Source organism: Panthera onca, chromosome C1 (genome assembly GCF_046562875.1).
Source record: "Panthera onca isolate mPanOnc1 chromosome C1, mPanOnc1 haplotype 2, whole genome shotgun sequence".
Lineage (NCBI taxonomy): Eukaryota > Metazoa > Chordata > Mammalia > Carnivora > Felidae > Panthera > Panthera onca.
This window is the reverse complement of record NC_138346.1, coordinates 146,868,544-146,879,827: the sequence shown is the minus strand read 5'-3', so window position 1 is coordinate 146,879,827 and position 11,284 is coordinate 146,868,544. Positions and strand designations below refer to the sequence as shown.

The following is an 11,284-nucleotide window of genomic DNA, read 5'->3' as shown; positions in this document are numbered from 1 at the left end:
CATCCAGTGACTAGCACCAACCCTGGCATGAATCTTTACTGGCACGATATTTTCAGCCTAAGACCTCTGTATGAAGATTTTTCTTTAGTTCTTACAATTGAATGGAATGCAGCATTTCAGTGCAGTAGGATTCAGATGAAAAAACATCACAACACAATCTTGCTAGCAAGCCAGCTGCTCCCTTGTCTGCAACCTCTATTAGCATTACGAAAATAATAACTTTGTAGTAATTGAATCCTAGAAAATCTCCATTTCCATTTTGTGTAGAGCCCAATGCAGAAGTCCAGGAGCAGGAATTCTGCAATCCTGCTACTGCCTCTAAGACCCAAGATGTCAACCCTATCCCTATCCTCTTCCTTTTTTTTAACCCCTGGTACATAGAATTTAGTTACCATGCACTCCAGTTTATGACACATGAATTATCATCTGTCCGTACCAAAAAAAAACCCCACTCATTTCATTTGCCCCTGCTATAATGTATTAGATATATATTTCCTTAGACATAAAAGTTTCCTTGAAAAGTAGAGTGTACTTGGTTTATTTAAACTTAAAACATAATTTTTATATATGTAATATTTAATTACTGAATGTACTAATAATCACATGCTATTTCCTATGTGTTCACCTAACATTATGCTTTTTGGTTTCTGTTCATTTTGCGTGTCATTGAGTGAATATAATTCATTAGTTCTGACTTCTGTATTCCATCATACGAATCTACTAAAATTTACTTATCCACCTTTTCAATACCTCTTAATCCTTGCTACCACAAATAATCCTACAATGGACATACATTTCCACTTGTGGACCTTATCTATGCTTTGTTTTTTTGAGTAGTATAAGATTTCCCTCCAGGATGGAGGCACCGGTTTATACTCCAATTAGCAGTTTTTATAAGTTCCCATTTCTCCATATCCCTGCCAATATTTGATATTAAGCATTTTTTAATCTTTGGCAATTTAATGGGCATAAAGAAATATTTCCCATATATAAAATAGTTTGTGTCTTATTTTCTAGTTAGTAGTTGTTGCTCTAAAGAGATGTTACTGTTTTCCTTTTGGACTGTGATACTTGCTGTATTTTTCAGTGGATAGACTTTTTTAATTTAAGGAATACTTATTATTTTTCAAAGAAGTGTCTCCAATAAATATTGAGAACTTAATGTATAGTAGTCACTGTGTTAGGACCTGCAGATACAACAGTGAAAAAAAAAACCAGACAAAATCTCTGTACCCAAAAGATCTTGTGGTAAGAAAACCAGAAAATAAACAAGGTATGTAAGGTAGATGGGGAGCATGTACTAGACCAAGATGCTGAATTAGCACAACTTCTGGATCTCTCCCCTAAGGCCAATCCTACCAAAAATATCAAGATATTGAGAACACTTTGAGAAAATATTTGGGACACTGCTGTTGGAGAATGTAAGAAAGTGGACAGATTCACAATGTATTTTGGAAAATCTAGCCAGTGACTATATGTGTACAATGAGTTTCTAAAAGAAGAAGTGGTAACCATTTTGATGACGGTGACTAACTTCTTAAAAGTCAATAACATCGTGGGAAAGCAGGACAATAGCCATGCCACACATATGACATCTTTAACCCTACTCCAACCACAAATTAAATATCCAAATTGTATTAAAATTGGTATTAAACATAAATAGAATTAATCACAAATCTCTCAATAATATATTTCACGTTTGTGAAGATACTATTAAGTGCTTTTTGCATTACTGCCAGGTGTTTGTAACTATTCCAAAAATTCCTAGACTGAGATGTTTTTAAATAAGAAAAAATTAGATTTCATTTTTGTCACACAGGATAATCCAGCTACCAATCTCAGGTGAGGATTCCCACCACTTGAAGGCAAAGAGCGTAACAATGCCAACCAGCAGAAACATGAGCCTACTGACACTGGCCCACTGCATCTTCTATGGGGTAGAGTTTTGGGGGAATAACTCAACACACAAGACACTAGTTGGAAAAATGCTTTACTCACCAAAAGAAGAAAAGACACAGCAAGATTGGTGTCTGCACTGTGAAGCCAGTTTCTCATGGCCAAAGGGTCTCTCCCAATAGCCCAGGCATGGGCTATTTACCCATGGGCTGCAGAAGAGTGGAGAAGAGTAGGATTGGCCAGGTGCCACATGAAAGACACACTTAATCAATACAAGAAATTCATTGCACACCCAGGACAGGGAAAGATTACTCCTAATAAGAAAGAGGAATCTGGGGCCAAGCAATATCTTGGTACCCAGCTTCCACATTAGGGAACGGTCGAGGCCCAGGGCACTGATTGGGTAATCCCCTGGTGTGCAACAGGTCACGTGATGACTGTTCCCCCAACAGTTTTTATAGGCAGCCACAATTTAGTCTAACTTTTCCATTCTTAAGTGCTTTTTTACATGTGCAATAGAAGGGCTACTGATATGAAATCACAAACACTATTAACAAAAAGCTATCCAAATGTTGTATGACAAATTCAGATTTTCTAATCCATCCTTCTTCTCCAATACATGTCATGTTAATTAAGAAAAACTGCTGATTTTGGAAATAGGAAAATCAAATTATACTGATTTGTAGTGTATCAAAACAAGTGTATCACAGAGAATTGAGTAAAGCTAGGAATAGAACAAAAATTTCATTGAAAACAAAGGTATCTGCAAAAAAAAATGTTTTTCAATGTTTCAAAAGCCACAGGTGGGTTATGGAATTCTACCAGAGCAAGTAATTTCAGTCTCTGTTTGGAGATAAAATTGCTTAAATCTATATCACTCTAATGCTTACCATATTTGAATCAGAACAACCTTGTTAGATACCTGCTAAGAACCTTCTCTCAAATCTCCTCCTCTCCTGCTAGGCTTCTTGTCACTGGTCCACAGAGGACTGTTCATTTTTGTGAGTTTACATATATCACTTATACCTTATTTAATAGGCTCTATCAACTTAAGAGCATCAACGAAACTTGTATCAAACTGCAGGTAGGCAAAAAATCTAATACACTACCAGGGAGAGCATCCATGGAAATATATTGAAAAGGCCAAAAGGAATTTAATGCAGGCTTCTTTTATGCACTCTAGTTGTGGAATGGAAAGGTGTCTATTCCTGGGGCACCTGGGTGGCTTAGTTGGTAAGCATGTGACTCTTGGTTTCAGCTCACAGTTCATGGGCTCAAGCCCCATGTTGGGCTCTGTGCTGACAGCGTGGAGTCTGCTTGAGATTCTCTCTCTCTCTCTCTCTCTCTCTCTGCCCCTCTCTCTCTCAAAATGAAAGAAAGAAAGAAAGAAAGAAAGAAAGAAAGAAAGAAAGAAAGCTGTCTATTCCTTAGAAAGAAGAAGAGGTCTACTCCCCAAGTATATAGAGTTCACATACCATGGTTTCTAAAAACAAACTGAGACAAAAAGGACTCAGAGTTCTAAAAGACAAAATACACTGCTCCTAAAATGTAAAAACCATACTCTGAGAATCTGTAGCCAGTTTTGGACTACAATCTAGCGTTTATAATCTTTTGGAATGATATTTTGGTAAACCATGCTACTAGGACATTTCTTTTTTCAGTTATACTATTGCCCATATTTGTGGCTATGTATGTTTCTCTCACTTCAAAGTGAAAACTTGTTTAGGACAGGGAATCTGGTATCATGGAAATAAGATGGGTTCCAAAATTGGAAGACTTGAGGTAGAACATCATACATGACACATCCTGTGTACTGCCACTCAGGCAAGTCACTGAGGCTTGGTTTTGTTCTCTGTAAATGAGGACAGCCATATAGCTACTTCCCAAGGGTTTAAAATGAGAATCTGTCTAGAAAATGTGTAAATTGTAGAGCATTCTACAAATACCGATGACTATTATTGCACATTCTTGTGTCTCCCAGAGTAGCACAGTGTTGTGAACATTCACAGCACTCAATACCTGCTTGTTGACTGGGATACACTTGTTGAAAATAGTGAATTCATCTTATATGATAAGAATTGGGAAGTTTCTTCTTCATAAGACACATTTCAGGGGCAGAGGAAACTCAAATTGTGAAGCCAGCCTAGTTTTCCCTGTGACCCACAGCATGTTTAGTGGCCAAAGATGTCCCTCTGGTGTCCAGGAACCTTTTATTTCCCCAGTTTAGCACCAACCCCTCTCCAATCCTCAGTTGCTACTTCTCAGAAATTTTAGTTACATAAAATTCAAAAGGTCAGTTAGCCAACTGGGTAAACTAAGCTTTGTAAATAAGGAAGAGAGAAGTAGAGGATCCAATAACACCCCCACTTGCTGCCATTATCTCACTATTTCCCATTTTGTACACATCAGTTAATTTCTCACAAACCCTGGGTCCCACTCAGAGCAATATTAAAAGCCTACTTTAAAACATTTTAAAAGTATATTCAGTTGTTGTATTTAATAGTGCTTTGGCCTTATAAATTTCTGTAATTGTCATAAAAACCCTAGGTTCCACCTGGACAAACTTGGGGCTCCACCAGTAGTGGAGTAGTACTGGCCACCAGTTAAGAATCACAGATCTAACAAATGAATGAATGATGATTCCTAAGAAACATTTAAGCTCAAGGATGACATACTCTTCAGATGTATTTTCTTCAGGCAGGTCTTCATGGGTCTTGTGCCAGAGGTTTTCAAAAGCTCACAAATACAAATAAAACTCTATTATATGGTATTCTTCTCTTCTTCCACTCAAGAGTGCTCCATGTTGGGGCGCCTGGACATCTCAGTCAGTTAAGCTTCTGACTTGGGCTCAGGTCACGATCTCATGGTTCAGGTTAGTGTGTTCGAGCCCCGTGTCTGGCTCTGCGCTGACAGCTGGGAGCCTGGAAGTTACTTCGGATTCTGTGTCTCCCTCTCTCTCTCTGCCCCTCCCCTGCTTGTCCTCTCTCTCTCTCTCTCTCTCTCTCTCTCAAAAATAAACAAGCATTAAAAAGTGTTTTTTTTTAAACAGAATGCTCCATGTCTAATCAGCAAACCATAACTAGGAGTAAAGAATACGAAGTCAACCGGTGAAAATGTGAATATCTATTACTCATTAGTTATGTGATCATATACAGGTTGCTTAGCTAGGATATAAAGGGAAAAATACAAGCAACCACCTCTAGCCCCACTATAAACCCACTGGGACCTTTAGTGCTACTCCTTCCTCAAAGTACTATAAAGTACTATATATATATATATATATATATATATATATACACACACATATACACACACACTATATAGTATTATATATATATATATATATATATATACAGTAAAGTACTATACATATATAGTATATATATACTATATATATATATATATATATATATAGTATATATATATGTATATAGTGTGTGTGTGTGTGTGTGTGTGTGTGTGTGTGTGTGTAAAGTGTTACTGGCATGTGATGGCATTGGCTTCTCTAACCTTAACAAGACCTTCAAATGATACTGTCACAAGATGAGGCCCCAATGCCTACAAACAAAGCAGATGCTGCCATAGACACCCAAAGGGACCAAGTCCAAATTCATCCAAGACAGGAGAGACTCTTACCTTAAGGATTTCTTCATTTTCCATTTTTTAAAAATCAGAACATTTAAACAAAAGACCTCTCTGTATCAAAAAAATACACACAGATGTATATATATATATATATATATATATATATATATATATATATATATCTGCATGTATATATATAAATGTACATCGACCACCAATGTGACTGATACTTCCTACACTTTATGTGGTGTATCACCTGCGAAGCCATGTGTGGTACTAACCCCCTCTTTATAAGTAAATGAGATTTTATCTTGCCATTTAAAGCCTTTAGAACAAATTTCTATTATTCAACAAATTTCTATTATTATTATTGTTTAGTAATGCCCAGCCTATACATCTATGATACAAAAAGCCTGTAACATTAATACTGTCTTTCCCAGACAATAACACAACGTCATTATAATCAAGTTCCACCATACATTAAATGCCTTTCACTTTCTAAACGAGAAAAACAAACATTAGAAACATTGAAACCACTTTCTAAATACTTTTCAATATTTTGGAGTCTGGTAAAATTTCTAGTCAGTCCAAAATGTTTACATTGCCAACATACACTTACTTACCAGTGCCACTCTAGCCTGCCTTTTCTCTGTTTGTCTTCTCATATTTCTTATATTAACAGAAAACAAGCTATAGCTGTAGCAAGGTATGCTTATAGTTCAAATCTGGACAAAGATTCCCAGGAAAAGCAAGCACAAAAAAATAAATAAATAAAAAGAAGCAAAATATGTTGAAATTACGTTAGATTCCCCTGTTAAATTGAAATAAAAATTTCTTTGGAAAGTTAAAATTCTCTTGTTTGTTCCCTTTAGTTTGGTTTTGCTAATTTTATTTGTTTTTAGGGTAGGGAGGGTTGTTAAGGATTTGGAACAGGAGACAAATACCTTTCATTTTTTAAACATATTGGGTTTATGGACTGATATTAATTTGTATATAGGTATGTTAAAGAAATCTTTGGGTGAGCCTTTGAGCTCCAATCTCATGGCCATACCCGAGTCTAGAAGAAACTTCATTCACATTAAATGCAGGGAGAAAGAACACGTTTATAATCGGAAAAAGAAATCGTTTATAATTAAGCAGAGCTGAATGCTCGAACAGACAATATGCAAGGAATAAAAATGAAAAACATTTCGGTCCTTCTTTTGCTTTCTTGGTCTAACACATCTCTCCTTGATGAGCTAGTCTGACCACAGCTGGGCTTTACATTTCTGTAATTAGCACAGCAGAAGCCCAGGCGAGGGCTCGGCTTTACTTCTTCTATTGTTTGCACGTTGGGGGGCAGGATTCTAAATGTCAGATGCTTCTTCCTATTGCAAAGTGGCCTACTAGCTCCTTAAAACCAGTTTGAAAACCTTTCAAGAATCATTGAATTGGGCCCCATATCCCACATTAGATAGAGATTCCAGCAGCAGGGACCTCCAAATGGCTTGTCAGTTTTCTCAGGAAAAAAATAAGAATAAAAATAAATGAGCTTTTAAGCTGCCTTGTGGAAAGCTCGGGTGTAAATATAGAGGTACTGGACCCTGCCCCTGGGTTTCATTTTCATGTCATTCCACAGAGAAAGGATGCTTTCTTTTAAGTCAGCACAGAAACCTGGAGGAAAAGCCAAATTGTGACTTCTGTGTGTAAGCTTTAGAATTCTGAGATGTTCATTTTCATACCTACTTACTGACAGCTAGGTCTCCCAAGTCAGTAAATAACTGAAGAAGAAAAAGTTTGGATTCTTGTTTTCCTGACAGTTATATAATATGTAGGCCCTGTAAAACACTAGGCACTGATTTTATATCACTAGAAAACTGCCGGCTATCCAGACACCTAAAAGTTTTATATAGTCCTAATTACTGCAGCATAGAGTGGTAGGGAACTAAATCAACTGTTCCATTTTTTTTCCCCTTGTGAGTTGCCAACCCCTGGAAATAAAGCTGAGGATTAACTTAAATGGGAAAGAACCCCTATGTTGCTTAGGTTATTTGAAAAGTCCATGCAACTTGGACACACATTCTCTTCCTCTTTTTCTATTTTTCTAGGTTAGATGAAACTCTAAAGACCATGATGAAAAACATTACCCTGGGAGCCATCCAGGTCAGCCTTGTCTAAGGCCCATTACTGAGTAAACACGGTATAAACTTCCATTGAGCAAACTGGGCACACCACCACAAAACCAAGAAGCAAGGTCACTGATTCCTAACATGAAGGGCAGCGACCAGGATGATGGGGGAAGGAGGATAGAGTAGGATAACTTTTCTTTCACCCCTGGTGGGTCTTGAGCCCACCCCAAATTTGAGAACCACTACATCACACAAAATTTCCCAAACTCTACTTTTCTTGTACCAGAAAGGGAAGAATGTGGTGCCAGCACCACCATGACAAGTCTTGATGGAAAGACGAAACCCTATTTAGAAGATAGGAATCATTTCACCGATGAGTGACAATTTCTTTCTCACATATCAATAATCTCATCAAGCAGTCAAATGCTTACCTAGGGTTAGCTTTTAATTCTTAGAGAATGAAATGAGGTAGACAGCTTAAGGAGAGGAAAAGTCATTAGAAAAAAAGAGTAGCACCTTGTACTCACTTGGGTCTGCTCCACCTTTAACCGTAGTCTCTAGTGATAATGCTCACCACTCCCCGGAACTTCCATAATTTCTCTTCAGACAAACATATTATTTGGCCTACAGTAGAAAAGATACTGTGGAGAGTCACAACACAATTCATGTATTTGGATCCATTCCATTTCCCTTCCCTTATATATGTGTTTTTATGTGTGTACCTACATGTATGTGCATGAGTGTATGTGTGCTCATGCATGTATATGTGCCTGTAAAAGCATTCATTCTCAACAATACAGCTCAGCACGGTTCATCAGAATTTTCTATAATGGTGGAAATGTTCTACATCTGCACTGCCCAATATGGTAGCCACTAGCCACCTGTGGTTTGTGTGACTGAGAAATTAAAATTTTAATTAATTTTAAGTTAAATAGCCACATGTGACTAAATAATGGCTACTGTATTGGCCAGAGCAGATATAGAGGCTCAATGTCTTTATTAGATATAATAATGGCACATGTTGGCATAAATATATGCCAGTATAAATGTTTTAGTTGTCCACAGATCAATCCCAAATACATAGAAGAGTAGATTGCATGTGGTATATATAATACATATATACAAGCATATGAATGGATGAGTCTTGACCAGCTCATTTGTCAGAAATAAGCTATGTAGTCATTAAGGAATTCAGGATACCAGCAACTTCCATGGTTGTTCTAAGGATTGCCATTCCATTTAGCTGAAATGGGAGAAAGCATAGAGGAGGCTATGTCGGAGGTTTTGATAGGTCAGGCCTCCAAACAGGCTACTTCCACTTATGTTTCATTGACTAGAACTCAGTCACACGTGCTTCTATCGGCAAAGATCAAAAATATAGCTATATACTTAGAAAGAAGGTTAATAGATTTTGATAACCAGCAGTATATGCCACTACAAGTGTATATATATATACGTATATGTATATGCACATATTACTTGTAAATAAAATAAGATATTTTCCCCCCTCTCATCCCAAGGTGAAAATTGGTGAGCCAATTTTGTCCCCCTGGCAGCAGTATCACAATAAGATAAGGAATCTGAGTCCAGAAAGTGTAGCTACTTCTTCAAGGTCACAAAGCTAATTAGCTGACCAATCAGAAATGATTCTCAGGTGTTCTGACCGCCAATCTAGTGTTATTTCACTATACTATAGTGAATCCTCATATTAGTGAATACACAACTCAGCATCCCACTTGTCTACAATGTAAATGAGAGAGAGAAAAAAATGAACAATGTCTTATAAGATATGATATAGTAGCTGGTTGGGGTATTTTTGTTTGCTTGCTTTTTGACTTGGTTGTATTTCTTTTAGGGTTTTTTTTCTCCTTGTATAGTAAATAACACAGGAAGAAGTATACCCAGAGTTTCAATAACCATCATTTGTAAAACTGCTGGGGAAGAGGAAATAGAAATCAAGTCCAAGAAAAACTCACACCCAGTCAGCCTGCTAATGACCAAATGACTTCTACAGGTCACAGTGTGTTTTGCCATCTTTGCGCCCCTCCATGACAAAGAATGGTAAGTGTCAGGAAGGGTGGTTTATACCTTCCCAAGTGCAAATCTAAGATTTGTTAAAAAGAGAAAGTTTCTCAGGGTTTCCAGTACCAAAGAGATCAAGGATGGCTGCCTTTTCTAAGGAAATAGCATGGCCGCTGTTTCCAACCAAGCACCAGCTAATGGAAAAAAAATTCAAAACGGCACAGCTCACAAGCACCTATATGAAACGTGCACTATGTTCAGAGTAAAAAACAAGGGACGGATGTCTGTAACATTAGAAATGGCTTTCGAAACCTATGAAAGTAATTTTAGAGCTACTTTAAAATATTTTATGCAGGAAAGATAATGGTACTGTTATACACATTAGAATAATTTGACAAGAACAAAGTTGATGGTCCTGATGTTGCAGCGGGTTGAAAATAATGACGTTTTTATCAGGTTTTATTAGAGACTATTGTAACTGTATTTGAGAGTGAGAAGAAACTGTAAATTTTCAGAATTATTTTAAAGTCTTTTAAAGTACCTCCAGAAGTAAGCATAATCCAACTTTTCCTTTTAGTGACTGCTTAATCTTGTATGGTAAGAAAAGTTATATTCTTTCCTTTTAGTAGAACAGGTAAAATTGTTACTTAGACCATCAAAGCCATTAAATTTGTTTTTCAAAAGAACCATCTCTTAGATTCCATAACACTGTCATTCTAGATACTTTCCTACTACCATTTTAATGAAAGAAAAAATCTGGCTAAAATTGCACTATCTGACCTTCGCATTAATAGTCTTGCCTCTTGCCTGTCAACCTAATAAAGAGTTCAGGGAATCATAAGGACTCATCTGGAAACGATAGAATTTCTGCTTTTGTCTTTCTTCCCTGGACACTAATGGCTTTTTGTCAGTCTTCTTCACTCAGTGTATGACACATGAAGCCTTTCCATTTTAGATGTCCATTAACTTCAAGCACTATGACAAGAACAAGGCAACCCCCTAAAGAAACTAAACTCAAACACTCATATTAAATTTCTCCAATTCCTCAGCTTATAAGGTGCTGTTTTCAATTGTCAATAATGTTCATAAGAGTAAGCGGTATCCATTGCTAATTAAAACAAGCTGTTTAAACAAACACAAAAGGTCACCAAGACTGCAGATCAACATATTCATGTTATGGTTTGGTCTCCTGGTCATTACCATGTGATGATTTGTTTCTATCTTGTAGGTACCTATTTTTCTAAGTAACAAATGTAGAAAAGAAGCACACAGAAAGCAACAGTCCACAATAGGTGCCAGGAGGCCAGGGTGCCAGTGATGCAGTGGGTATTGTTTCCTGGAGATCAATGATGTGCAGCATTATCACAGCAAATGAAAGCAAAGAAATTTTCATTTACTTTTCCTGAGTTCATAGAGATCAAAGGCATAAACTACAGCGAAAATGCAGTTTTTATTAGGAAAAGTGACACCTGTAGTTTTCTGCAAGATTTTTAAACAACCTTCTATCTATATAGATGTGCTATTAAGGCACAAATAAAATGTAATACCTTGTCTGACATGCTGAGCAATGGCTTATTTTAAGTTTTATTTTCGTGCAACTAAGACTCCTATAAAATATTTTGAAACTATTTGCTCAATCTTTGCTTGAGCTCTGACATTTGAAACTGACTTTT

At 36.8% G+C, this 11,284-nt stretch overlaps 1 long non-coding RNA gene across 1 annotated transcript in view; it reads right to left on the bottom strand.

Annotated features, from left to right (window-relative positions):
- Positions 1 to 5,950: 5,950 nt before the first annotated feature.
- The window catches only part of LOC132672468 (uncharacterized), a 59,696-nt gene continuing 54,362 nt past the window's right edge, over positions 5,951 to 11,284 (bottom strand). Inside the window, exon 3 of the long non-coding RNA XR_009607530.3 lies at positions 5,951 to 8,213. This is a non-coding gene — a long non-coding RNA (uncharacterized LOC132672468). The remainder of the gene's footprint in view (positions 8,214 to 11,284) is intronic.